The sequence below is a fragment of the Polyergus mexicanus genome, unplaced genomic scaffold (assembly GCF_030449975.1).
Source record: "Polyergus mexicanus isolate NDT 795.1 unplaced genomic scaffold, iyPolMexi1.0 SCAF_78, whole genome shotgun sequence".
Classification (NCBI taxonomy): Eukaryota; Metazoa; Arthropoda; class Insecta; order Hymenoptera; family Formicidae; genus Polyergus; species Polyergus mexicanus.
In genome coordinates, this window is record NW_027223398.1 from 1 (window position 1) to 15,422 (window position 15,422).

Below are 15,422 nucleotides of genomic sequence, written 5' to 3' on the forward strand. Positions count from 1 at the left end.
AAAAATGGAATCGACAAGCTTATAGATTGTTGGAAAACCATTGTAGAAAACAATGGAGACTAAATAATTGATTAATAAAAGTGTTATCTCTAAAATATAATCTATTGAAGTTTATATTTAAATCGGGCACGAACTTATGCAATCATCCAATATATATATATATATATATGCGTAATTAAAATGACAGAAAATGGAATTTTAGAAACTATTTTTGAAACAACGGAAAGTTTAGCATAAAATGTATAGAAAAAAAGAACAGCCGTACAATTTTAAATTTTTTATAGTTTTCCAAGTAAGTATGTATAAAATAAAAGTTTTTTTAAATAATCAATGATTGAATCGTAGTATAGCAAGATTGGTTTAATTATTCAAAATTTCAACATTATTATTTAGCAGTGGTATCAACGCAGAGTACTAGTTTTCTCTCTAAAATAAATTATGACTATATAAATGTATCATTATTATGTAAAAATAATTATTAAGACGATTATAAGATATAAAATGTAGCATTATTATTAAGAAACGAAAAAGATTTCCGAATTTTAAGTTTCAAGATATCGAAAAACAGATTTAAATAAAAAAAATTTGCAGAATAAAAACATAGCATAGATGTTTAGAATATTTAGAGCAAAAAGGAGATCAATAAAACTATAAACTTTATTTCACGTTTGCTTAAATTATGAGTACTATATTGTGCACATGATTCAGTTACATACAGAAATAATCTTTGAAATAACTTACTCAAAAATTAAAAAAATATATGTAAAGAAAATGTATTTATAGAATTATGAATTTTGAACTTTGCCGCGCTCCATGCGCTGCCGTGCGAGTAAAGTAGAAAAGATATTTAGATGATAAGAAGAGCTAAGAACTACGAGGAGAGTTAACGAAAAGAAAATTAAAAATAGGAGTTGACAAGTTTACCAAAAAGACTTAAATGTCGTTTCTTTGTTTTCAGGTAAGAGTGTGTAAATATGTAAATAGAACCTGTGATTAAGGAAATACAAAAAAAAGCTTTATTTTCAGAGCAACACATTGCAATTTGGATTTATTCGTCAATCCTAAGCTACAAAAGAAAGAAACCTTATAAAACGACATTTCTGGTTATACAAGATACAAGATACAAAAAAAAAATGGAGAAACTTCGTTTCGAGTTTACGATAATACCAGCAAGCGATGGAAAATCAAACATATATGCCATAACCTCAATTGCCACGGAAGATGACAAAGTGTACGCGGTACCAGAAGAGTTACAATCAATTAGTTTCCACAGAGAGATAACAAAAACAACGGCTTATAATAAAGTGAAGAATAGCTTGAAAAAAAGATATCAAAGTAGAAGAGTTTGGATAAAAATGACAGAGGAACTAGCAAAAGCTTACATAGATGAAGATGGAAATATACAATGTGCAGAGCAGTTTTTAGAAGAAATAGAAAAAGATAAACAACAAGATGCTGCTGCTCATCCAAATGAAACAAATACGTGGAAAAAGATCTTGAAAAAATTAGTAGAGAATACACAGGCAAATGAACAGAAAAGCTTAAAGAACATAGCAGAAAAGTTTGTAATTGAAAAGTTTACAAGCAAAAATCCTAATGCTAACCAATGGATTGATATTTTTGAAAGAGAATGTACACGTTTTAAGGTGACAGAAGATGAAAAGAAAATTGAAATACTCAGATTATTTATGGATAAACCATATGCAGATTGGTACAGCTCAATGATTATAAAATTAACAATGGACTCGGAAGGGTCAACATGGAAAAGCAAATTTTGTGAATCATTTGCGAACAAGGGGTGGAACCCAGTTACTTATGCACTATTATACAAATACAAAGATGGTTCACTGTTAGATTACGCAATGAGAAAAGAAAAACTTTTATTGGATATGAGAAGATCAATTGACGCAGGTACCTTGGTAAATCTTGCAGCTGGCCTACCAGAGTTTATACTTAATAAAATTGATAGAGAAACATTAAAAGATACAGTGGATTTGTTTAACAAAGTTAGCAAATACGAACACATGGTGAAAAAAAAAATTTTACTGGAAAGAAAAAAGATATAAATCTGAATACTAAAGGAAGAAATGAAGATCACAAACCATGCAAGATTTGTGAAAAACTAAAAAAAGGTATTCGTTGTCACCCTGAAGCAACATGCTGGTTTAAAGCAAAAGAAGAGGATAAAGAGAAAAAAACTTCATAAAACATGTAAACAATTCGGTGATAGAAGCTGAATTAAACGAGACTGATCAAAAAAACGAATAATAACACCATTAATAACCGTCAAACTAGTAGTGGAGGATAAATTAGAAATATTTGGAGTTTATGATTCAGGTTCAAATGTTTCTTTAATCAATTCTAAGTTATTGAAATTAAAAGGAAATGAAAATAGTTCGAATAATGCAAATTTAGTAACAATTAATGGTGTTAAAAAAACAAAGGGTTTGACGACTTTAAAAATTAAGATTTTTGATATAGAAAAGAGAGTTGATGTATACATTATTGATAAAAAGAATTTCAAATACGATTTTTTGATTGGATTAGATATAATAAAAAAATTCAAATTACTTCAAAACGAGGATCTAGAAATAACTCAGAAAAAAAGTTTAAATTTACAAGAAAAATATAAAGAGGAAATTTCTACAAATAAAAAAACAAATTCGGAAGTAAGAAGTAGAGAAGAGGACAGTGATGTCACAGAAAAGTACTTAATAAATTTTAATGAACATGTAAACGAGGAAAATTTCGAAATAAAAATAGAACATTTAAATCACCACCAAAAGGCTGAAATAGAAAAACTGATAGACAAATATAAATCGGTCTTCGCGAAGGATAAATATGATGTCGGCAATGTAAAAGAATATGAAGCACGAATAGACTTATTACTTGATAAATACTGTAGTAAGAGACCTTACAGGTGCACGGTAGAAGATAAAAAAGAGATAGAACAACAAATATCGAAATTATTAGAAAAAAAACTTATAAAAGAATCTTACAGTCCCTTTGCGGCACCAGTAACTTTGGCATTTAAAAAGGAAGACAACAAAAAATCCAGACTATGTATAGATTTCAGAGATCTGAATAAAATAGTAACACCTCAAGCTCAACCGTTTCCATTAATTGAAGACCTGATGATAAAGACAAGGAACTGCAAATTTTTCTCAACATTAGATATCAATTCGGCATTTTGGTCAATTCCTCTGCGAGTTGAAGATAGGAAAAAAGCTGCATTCGTAACACAGGAAGGACATTTCCAATGGACCTGCCTGCCTTTTGGACTTAAAACCTCACCAGCAATTTTTCAGAGGATACTAAGTAACATATTAAGGAAGTATAAACTTATTGATTTTGCTGTTAACTACATAGATGATATATTGATATTTTCTAAATCTTTTTCTGACCTCACATAAACCATTTGACACAACTACTGGAAGCAATAAAAAAAGAGGGTTTTAGATTAAAATTTACGAAATGCACGTTCGCATCAGACTTAGTGAAATATCTCAGGCATATAATACAAAATAATACAATTAGTCCAGTGAAAGATAATCTTATTTCAATAAAAGAATTCCCGGTTCCAAAAACTCAAAAGAATATCAGGCAGTTTCTAGGAAAAATCAATTTTTATCATGAATACATACCAAAGAGTGGAATAACCCTAGACCCACTGCATAATTTACTCAGAAAAAATCAAAAAATTGTTTGGTTAGAAGAATGTCAAAAATCATTTGAAAAAATAAAAGAACTGCTGTGTTCACAACCGATCCTAGAAATATTTGACCAAGAATTACCAATTAACATTTACACGGATGCATCTTTAGAAGGTGTTGGGTTATTTTGAAACAAACGCAGCCTAATGGAAAAGAAAAACCGGTGGCATACTTCTCAAAAAAACTAAAGAAACCCAAAAAAGGAAAAAAGCAATATATCTAGAATGCTTAGCTATCAAAGAAGCAGTGAAATACTGGCAATACTGGCTTATGGGTAAATCGTTTACAGTATATTCAGACCACAAACCGTTAGAGAACATGAATATCAAATCTAGGACCGATGAAGAGCTAGGAGACTTAACATTCTATCTGTCACAATATGATTTTAAAATCAGATATGTCCCAGGAAAAGAGAATTTGGAACCAGATTCTTTAAGCAGAAACCCAGTATTAAGACCAAGTGAAAACAAGGAAGAACAATTGAAAATTGTAAACTTAATAAAACTAGAAGATATTCAGACAGACCAGGAAAAAAATGAAGAGGTACAAAATAAAAAGAATAAATTAATAAAGAAACACAAAATAAACTTCAAAAAGGTTAAGGAAAAAGAAAAGATTATTCTATCAGAAAAGTTCAGCGTTGAATTCATGAAAAACATACACAGAAACCTGTGTCATATAGGTATTAAACAAACGCTAAAAAAAATTAGTCCATTATACACAGCGAAAAATTTGACAAAAAACATAAAAGAAGTTTGTAGAAACTGCGAAATATGTATAAAAAATAAATCAAGAGGCCAAGACAAATTTGGGTTAATGTCGCACTTAGGCCCGGCCACGAAAGCCTTCGAAATAATCTCGATGGACACGATCGGGGGTTTTGGAGGTTCGAGATCCACAAAAAGATATCTACATCTTCTGGTGGATCATTTCACAAGATACGCATACATTTTAACTTCAAAAACACAGAGTGCAAATGATTTTGTAAAACTAATCAAGAACATATCAGAAACAAATAAAATTGGATTACTTCTCACGGATCAATACCCAGGAATAAATTCAAAGGAGTCCAAGGAATTTTTAAATGGAAATTCAATCCCCATGGTTTTCACGGCAGTAAATGCATCATTCTCAAACGGCCTGAATGAAAGATTAAACCAAACACTTGTGAACAAAATCAGATGTAAAATAAACGAAAAAGAAAAAAAGATAGCTTGGACGACAATAGCTCAAGAATGTGTAAATAAATACAACGATACTGAACACTCGTTACCGGCTTTGCACCAAGATATCTATTAGACGGCACGATTGTTACTGTCTTACCGAATGAACTAAAGCTGAAAAAAACCAGAAAGCGATTGGCTCAAAGATAGGAAGATAGCACTCGAAAATACGAAAAAATCACACAACTACAACAAAAAACTATTTGATAAAAGTCGGAAAAACTATGAATTTAACGTAGGAAATATGGTGTACGTGGAGAATGGAAACAAATTGAATAGAAGAAAATTAGATGAGCTGAAGATTGGACCATATGAAATTGTGGAAAAAATATCTCATTCCATATACAGAATTAATACAGACCACAGAAAATCAGAATCAAACCTTTTCCACATCACAAAACTTATCCCTACTCCTAGAGAAGAAGAAGAAGAAGATGGATGTTAAAACTAACGAAAATTTTGCTGTAAATTTTCTTCCAAGGCGGGGGAGATGTAAAGAAAATGTATTTATAGAATTTTGAATTTTGAACTTTGCCGCGCTCCATACGCTGCCATGCGAGTAAAGTACAATAGAAAAGATATTAAGATGATAAGAAGAGCTAAAAACCACGAGGAGAGTTAACGAAAAGAAAATTAAAAATAGGAGTTGACAAGTTTACCAAAAAGACTTAAATGTTGTTTCTTTGTTTTCAGATAAGAGTGTATAAATATGTAAATAGAACCTGTGATTAAGGAAATACAAAAAAAAAAGCTTTGTTTTCAGAACAACACATTGCAATTTGGATTTATTCGTCAATCCAAACTTACAAAAGAAAGAAACCTTATATATATATGATAAAAAACAAGAAAAATTTATACTCACCACGATCAATTTTCAAATAATTTTTTTTTTACTGACAGTAACTCTATTAAAAACAGAACTTTATAAAACTGGCTAATACATATGATGACCTACACCATAGAGTAAAACATGCCACACTATCTGTTAAATCAGATATGAATTGTGTGATAACTACTCAATATATAACATCTTCACTTCCGGAAAAATAGGTGGCAGAAATCAATTATACATTCAATTAAAATCACTTCATATACATTGTGTCAAAGTTTAGCGGTTACGCAATCATAAAGTAAGAACGTTAAAGTAGTATTTTGCGAATATTCATGCGAGATGCATTGTTTGTTCAAACTTATGCGCAGTTATAAAACATCGAAAATATATATACATATATATATATTGTATATATATATAGAATATCCTATACCAGACCATCCGTATACCCCTTTTCTTTCAAAAACTAAGCATTTTAGAGAAAAACATTTTGAATAAAAATTGTATGGTTTTGAGGGGAATATAAGATGGTGTCATTAGTTTGACCTCGGATAGCGTTAAGGTCAAGTCAAGGACACCTTTAATTTTGTAAATAGAAGCCCCTATTTTTTATTGCATATTCTTATAGCTTATATCGAGAGCTTTCCAAAACACTATAATAAAGTATTTTTTTATGAAGTACTTTTTGAGTTATTTTATATTTTAATCTGACATATTTTGATATAAAAAATAAAATATTTCGTAAAATATTCAGTTTTCGATAATCTTACCGTAATACTTTTATGTAGAGAATAACGAGACAAATCAATTAGTATAAAAAAATAATTGTTTTTAAGAAAAGTATTTACAATGTATTTTTTAAAATAATTATTTGTTTTTTTTTTTTTGGCACTAATTGATTTGTCTCATTATTCTGTATATAAAAGTATTACGGTGAGATTATCGAAAACTGAATATTTTACAAAATATTTTATTTTTTATATCAAAATATGTCAGATTAAAATATAAAACAACTCAAAAAGTACTTAATGAAAAAATACTTTATTATAGTTTTTTGGAAAGCTCTTGACATAAGCTATAAGAATATGCAATAAAAAATAGGAAATTTCATTTAAGAAATTATCGGTGAACCGCGCGCCTGATAGTGTGCGCCGCTGCACACTTCACAGCGCGCGGCTCACTGACGTGCGCCCGGCTAAAGGTCGGCGCTGATTGGCCAGACTTTACTCAATAATAACTCTTTTATTAAGTGTTATAGAAAAAAAAGGTAAAGGACTTTTCTTCTCGATTTCATCTGCTCTACCTGCACACGACCGATGATGCGATTGACGCCGGACACCCTGTATATATATATATATATAAATTTTATAATAATTTATATATATTAATCTAACGTGAAAGATTATAGATAAAGGGAGCCTCGCGAGCGAGACTTCGGAACTTTTCGATATTTGTCGTCTCGCTTGCTCCTTCATTCTTTCTCGCTTTCGCTTTTGTCGAGCTTTTATCTCGATAACGTGCGTTTAATTGTTTAATAAATCGCGTACTTCTCTCCGAAAATAAATATAAATATTGAGAGTGGATTAGGCCTACAAGGGAAACTACTATAAAAAAGCGCACCAAGCTATCTACCGCAAGGTGATGTGGAAATGATAGCGCATCATTGTCTTGCCATCGAAAAAACAATTCGAGTGGAAAATTATTTTCCGGCGCGATGACATCGCTCGTCACTCGATGCATGATAATTATTTTTCGGCGCGGTGTCGCTCGCCGCGTAACTCCGCCTCTCTCGCTCAGCTGATACTTCCGACGCTAAGAGACATAAACAAGTAAGCCATTTTACATTTCTATCGATTCCGGCCTACCGCTTCCCACGCGCTCATTGGCTCAGACATTTTAATTAATAACATAATAATTATTGCAAATTTAGCAAAATGGTATAGGACTTTTCGCTTCAGATTGACCCGATCTATCTCCACTTTTCGTTTGGCTACTTATTAGGTCTACAACTTGGCTTCCGCCGTTTTCCTATAGATGGCTTTAGCGGTAAGTAGTGGTCGAAATAAATAGATCATAGACGTCATGCAATAAACTTGGGCATCTGTCAATATAACCCCATAGAAACATTAGTCGATTTGTGTCTGCATCATAAAGTTATTCTCAATTGAAAATGTCAGTTTTCGAGCCAAATTCTCGTCATTCGGGAGGTTTTAATTTTCTGCTTCAATATGAAGAAATCTGCGGCTGAGGCTCATCGAATGCTCTCAAATACTGATGGTGAAGCCGCTATTAGTGAAAGAATATGTCGTTTCAACGCTTCAAGAACGGTGATTTTTACGTCGAAGACCGGCATAGCGGTGGAAGAGAGAAGGTTTTCGAAGATGCAGAATTGGAGGCATTACTTAATGAAGACTCGAGTCAAAGTCAAAAAGAATTGGCACGATCATTGGGAGTGCTTAAACAAGCAATAACCAGTTTTTTACAATAAATCCTCGAATTTCGGGAAAAAAAAACGGCGGAAGCAAAGTTGTACACCTAATACATGTCGGACACCCTGTATATACTTTGACTTTCTTTGCTTACATATAACTAATATTATAATAGCATGTTGTACAATTGCGAGATATATGTGTAATGTGAAATATATGTATATTCATTATATAGGTTTCTCTTTTTTTATAAAATATAATTATAGATAGAATATTTAAATAAAAATTTAATATATACCATATATAAAAATTATAATTGTTCTTTTTATTTTACACAAACATATAATTAAATATAGTTTTTTTCGAGTCACACTTAATTCGTCTTTCTGTCTTTCAATATGTATGCAAAGAAAGCCAAAATATACATATACTACGTATATATACTGATAAACGGATTAATAAATTAAAGCGATTAAAATTTTGTTGCAATAAGATTCACTTTGAGAATAATAAATACTACGTATGTATACTTTGGCTTTCTTCGCATATGTATAACTAATATTGTAATAGCATGTTGTGCAATGTGATATATAATTATTATAGGTTTTTCTTTTTCTTAAATAATGTAATATAGTTATACGTATAAAGAAAGCCAAAGTATGCATACTATGTATGTATACTGATGAACAGATTAATAAATTAAAACGATCAAAATTTTGTTGCAGTAAGATCCACTTTTAGAATAATAAATAAATACTACGTATGATTACTTTGGCTTCCTTTGCATACGTGTAATATTATAATAGCATGTTCCAATGCGAGATATATATTCATAAGTTTTATGAACATTATCAGAGAGAAATCACTGACATTATTATATTTTTGATTATATAGTTGTGAAGTAAAACTGTAAATTCCTAGGATTTTATCAAAAATGTAATAATGTCAGTGATTTCTCTCTGATAATGTTCATAAAACTTATGAATATATGTATATCTCGCATTGCAACATGTTATTATAATATTACACGTGATTCAATGTGTTGAATAGCTTGAAATTTGTGAAACACGAATACCGAAAATAAATTTAAGCTATAATTATATAGTTATAATGTTATGTTCACGATAAACGCAACACCGAAAAATAATCGCGCGACCGATAATTAACGCGACGGCAAAATTCCGCGGCTATTCAGTATACCCGAAATGGTAGAGGGGGAGGTTCGGGGGAGACGGGAGAAATCTTGAGAGTCGAGAACACGGGAGCCAAAATGAGCATTCGGTCAGTTAAAACAAAGATAACAATAATATATTAAAAGAAACAAGAGTATAGAACAGTTCGTATAAATAATAGCCTTTGATGACAGTAATTATTTTACAGGCGAATAGGATATATTATTTCCGCGGATATCGGCACGACCGTGCGCAACAGTATCAAATTACCGGACGTTTTACGCGCTTTAACTCGACTTTTCGGTCGCGAGGATTTCCGCCGTACGAGACTTAATTAGGCCGCGACAACTAAAGAAATCTCTCGAATACGCCGGTAACTACTTTACGCACGCTCGAAAATACTAGATTGCACGATTCAAATCGGTCCGTTGGTCCGGCTCGCGGTAAGCCGATATACGTCTCAATAACAATGACGGTGACCTTTGCGTTGAAATGCCGAATATCTAACTCGAACGACTCGCGGAAACTAATAGCGGGCTTAAAGACACCCGATAGATTTGTTATACGAATTTTTAGGATTTCGCTTCCTCCTGACTCCAATTTCTTACAATACTTACAAGATACGCGCTAACAATACACAGAGATAGAACGGAAACTATCGATAACGACTGTGATGTACGAGTCGCGCGGCGCAATATTTCGCGCGAGTCGGAATATTGATCGCGTGAACGCAAAAATCCCGATAATGCGCAACATACAATTATTACAAACGCGAGACTAACATTCATGACTGTCGGCGGCGGCGAAATGAATAGAGAGAGCCTATTTTACATAATTCGGATGAGTGACATGTGCCCGTCGGCCGTGCGACTTAATCTACCAAAAATATTCACCAAGTTAATCCACCAAAACGCGTGGCTCGACAACTATTAAGGGCGCGACTCATCCGAATTAATTACCTACAATAAATCGGCAGCAAACTCGGGTCGACGACGCTCGTCCCACCGGCAGGAATACTTCGGCTCTTTCCTTAGCGATCTCGTTCTCGCTCGTACGCTCTGGGCGACCTGCGTCCTTCCTCAAGGCTCGGCCCCGAACAATGCCGAGCGAGAGTCCTGCAGGAGACACGCCTGCGCGATAAATCGCTATCGCGCCACTTGTGGCGCTTTCGCGTTACGCAGGGCCGTCCTGCGGTCCTCGCGATCCTTGCGGTTGTCACGGCCGTGTTGGTGGGCTCCTCGCTCCGAAATTTCCAAAATCGATTGTTGCTTGACTGACAGATGCGGAATTCCGGCAGCGTCCGATCGGCTCTCTTTCCTATCTCGAAAAATAGGCCCATGGTCAAGATTCCTCCCGCCGCTCCGTCCTTGGGACTCCCTCGCTTCGCGCGGGTGGAATGGCCGCCCCTTCGGCCGGTTCCTTGCGGTCCTTCGCTTCTGTTCCTGTCATAATAATATAAAATTATCGGCAGCGAGGTATATTGGCCACCATGAATGTAGTTAATATTGAAAAACTACGAACTGACGTCTCCTGTTTCCTGGGTGTCCTGGACTCCCGCTCTTGGCCGTCGCTCTTCTCTCTTCCTCTCCTTCTGCCGGATGGGATCCTGTTGCTCGACCTTGTGCCGACAACCAATTCGCGGGCTCATTTCGAGCTTACAGTTTCGATTTTTCCTAACCGAAAGTCAGATCCCGCTGATCTAACTATCGGGCCTCTCTCTCCATAAATTAGGAAGATGCAGGCCCCCGAAAAACCGCCCCCGATCGGGCCATTCGGCCCTTGTGACGGACGTCCCAAAAACGTCACGTCACAATATATATAATCTCATATACGGTTATATATGATAATATTATGGCGACTCTATCTTTTGCCGCCACCTTCAAGTTACAGGCCGCGGTCGACGCGATCGAACATTCGCATCCGAGCGTTGAGCTTCGAACTCAGCATGCTATGATTCATTTTATCCCGAGCACCGTTAGAAGGCGTTTTGACAAGAACAATTACACGATTGAAGAATCCAGTCAGTAACATTATATAAAAGAGTCGATTCGACGACATGCAGCGATTCCCAGTTAATGTCCAACGCGTAACGCAACGATTCGTCTCGAATAGCTTGCATTTTGAGCCTTTCAGCATCTCAACGAAATTTTCCAGAACATCGAGATCCTCAAGACCTTCCCTCTCCACGAGATTTGTTGATCTCCGAGATCCTCGAGATCTTTCATCTCCTTGAGAAATTTCTGATCTTCAAGATCTTCCCGATTTGCTAATCGGATCTCTCCGAGATCTTCTCAGATCTTTAAGATCGTCCAGACCTTCTAGCATCTCTCAGAAATCTTCTCAGATCTTCATGATCCTCCAGACCTTCTATCATCTCTCCGAGATCTTCCCAGAACCTCGAAATCCTCTAGACTTTCCATTTTTCTGATCCTCGAAATCTTCTAGACTCTGAAATATTCTAGAACATCTAGATGAAATCTTCTAGAAAAGATCCTAGAACAACGCAATATCTTCCCTGGGAACTTATCCTCTGGGAATCTGATTTCATTCGGAAAATTCCTATAAGGATCCCGAAACAATCTCCTCCTCCAACACTAAGAGTGCTTTGAAATCTCTTCGGGAGTAATAAAATAGATAAGGAGACTCAAACTGAATCAAATAGATTTAGTCCTATTAAATATACGAAAACCCATCCAATTATAACATATACAGAAAAATGTCTCATGTAAATATGTTTTAATAAATACAATTAATTCGTTAAAAAAAAATTTAAAAAAATACCTCTACAAATTGGTGACCCCGACGTGATCATGGAGGGTGACAACCAACAAATCTGGTTATTAAAGCACTTCCCTTTTGGCCACAAGAGCCTGAACTCTGGTTTGCTCAGTTAGAGGGGCAATTCACCCTAGGAAGAATAACACGAGATGGAACGAAATATTCTTATGTGCTTGCACACATGGAAACCAAGTATGCACGGGAAGTAAGAGATATCGTCACACAGCCTCTCGCTGAAAAAAAATATAAAGTCTTAAAAAAAGCATTAATTAAAAGACTTTCTGACAGGGGCAGCGAATCCATCAATTACTGGAGCATGAGGAACTCGGTGACCGAAAACCCTCCCAATTCTTGCGACATTTGCGGACACTTGCCGGTACAAACATTTCGGAGCAACTTCTGCGAACCTTATGGTTAGAACGGTTACCTTCTCAGATGCAAGTCATTTTAGCAACTAAGATTGAAGACAGGTTGAAAGACGTCGCCGAACAAGCTGATTGTATTGCGGAAGTCACCAGTCGAAATATGGTAACAACTGCAACTGCCCCCGCAAGCTCTTCATTAGAAGACCAAATAAAAACACTCACGCAACAGTTAGCAAAATTGACCCAGCAAGTTAAAGGGCAATTCAGTTTAAGAAGTCGATCCAGGAATCGAGTAGTGAGAGAACGACCACAAAGCCGTAATAGGATTGATGATGGACAACGCTTTTATCATCGTAGATTTAAAAGCAATGTGAAAAACCGTGAAAGGCCCGTTGGGGTTGAGCACATACCAACTTTACACAGCAAACAATACAATTATTAAAATTTATGGATAAATTATGTTGGAATTAAATCTTGGTTTAAGAAGAAAATTTTTTTGGAGATTCACAATAACCAAGGTAACACAATCAATAATCGGCGCTGACTTTTTGTCCCATTTTTATCTACTCCCAGATCTAAAAAAAGGGCCGTTTAATTGATGGCAAAACAGTATTATCTATAAAGAAATCTTCAGTCATTTTGAAAAACGTGAGTATTAAAGTCGTAATTAAGCAAGCGAATTTTCACAGAATACTTAATAAATACCCTAACATCGTTAAGTCAACGGGAATCAGAAAGGAACCATGCCACATCACAGTACATTACATCAAGACAACGCCAGGATCGTCGAAGGACAACTACGACGTCTGGCCCCAGATAAATTAAAGACAGCAAAAGCTGAATTTGACCTCTTGTTAGAAAAAGGGGTAATTCAACCTTCGAAGAACCCATGGGCTGCACCTCTGCACATGGCACCAATAAAAGGGAATTGCTGGCGACCATGCGGTGATTATCGAAAATTAAATGCAAGAACTGTATCAGACCGGTATCCAATTCCTCACATTGAAGATTTTACACAAACATTGGAAAGCAAGAAAATCTTTTCTATAGACTTGGTAATAGACTTGGTAAGAGTTTACAACCAGATACCGGTACATCCAGAAGATATTCCAAAAACGGCAATAACAACTTCCTTTGTCTTGTTTGAGTACAAATATATGCCATTTGGACTACGCAACGCAGCGCAAACTTTTCAACGCTTCATCAACAAAGTTATTCACGGGTTAGATTTTTGCTACACATATATCGATGATATATTGGTAGCGTCGAAATCAGAAGATGAATATGAAGTGCATTTAAGAAAATTAATTCAAAGATTAAATGACTTTGGGTTAATTATAAAACCCGCTAAATGTATATTCGGGGAATATCAAGTCAAATTCTTAGGATATTTAATATCAGCAGAAGGTACTAAACTCCTAACAGAAAAAGTCCAGGCGATCCAAAACTTTCCAAAACCGCAAACAAACAAGCAAATGCGCCAATTCTTGGGAATGCTAAACTTTTATAGAAGATTCTTTTCTGGAGTCGCAAAAAACTAAGTAAAACTTAATGAAACTTTAGCAGGTCCTATATAAATCAAAAGGAAAAATACCAATTATTTGGACACCAGATTTAGATGAAGCATTTGAAAAAACAAAAAATAGTCTATCCCGAGCAACAATGCTAGCACATTCTGATCCACAAGCTGAACTTGCCGTAATCATGGATGCCTCCGAAAATGTTATAGTAGCTGCAGTTCAACAAAGAATCGGAAAAGATTATCGACAACCACTAGCGTTCATAAGCAAAAAATTAAGTCCTGCTCAGAAAAAATATTGCGCTTATGATAGAGAATTACTGGCAATATATATAGCAATAAAATATTACAGGTATCTCTTAGAAGGACAAAAATTTACAGTGTTTATAGATCACAAACCACTTATATACGCTTTTAATCAAGATCCGCTTCGAAGCTCCCCGTGCTAAGCATGCCATCTTGAATTCATTGTCCAATTCACTTCAGATATTCAATATATTTATGGAAAGGAAAACTAGCAGACGCTCTCTCAAGAGTAGAGAGCATTCAAGAAGCAATAAATTTTGAAAAATTAGCGGAATCCCAGAAGGTTGATGATGAGTTACAACAAATTTTACAAAACAATTCTGCATTAAAATTAAAAGAAATACCAAGTCCAGGAACAGAGACTACATTATTTTGTGATGCTGAATCACAGATTCTACGAGCATTTGTGACTTTACCATATCGTAAAAAAGTTTTCCGGTTGTTATATGATTTGTCACATCCTGGAGTTAGAGCCACTGCAAAATTACTAATGCAAAGATTTGTTTGGTATTCATCAAGATTGTCGTAAATGGACGAGGGCATATCTACATTGTCAATAAGCAAAAATTTCAAGATACAATAAAACCAGTTGGGAATTTTCAAATTCCTACACAGCGTTTCGAACATATACATGTCGACATCGTAGGACACAATGCCAATTTCAAAAAATATTGATATTGCCTGACAATAATAAATCGATACATGAGGTGGCCTGAAATCCGATGGATTTGACTATTGAAAAAACAGTAAATTTTGAGAAATAGACAAAGGTTCACCAATTTTCTACGTCATCTTATATTAGAGAAATGTCGTCATTTTAATGTCACTCACATTTCAAAGATGAATTTAACATAACCAGTGATTAAAAAACGATGTTACAATGACGTCACCTTGCTATCTGGGATACGATCATATATAATTATATGTAATTATATATAATTATATATAACTATATATGTATATTATCTATAATTATATATAATTATACATAATTATATATAATTATATATAATTATATATAATCATATATATTTGTATATATTTATGTATGAGCATTTTTCATATACAGGGTGTCCTAGACCACC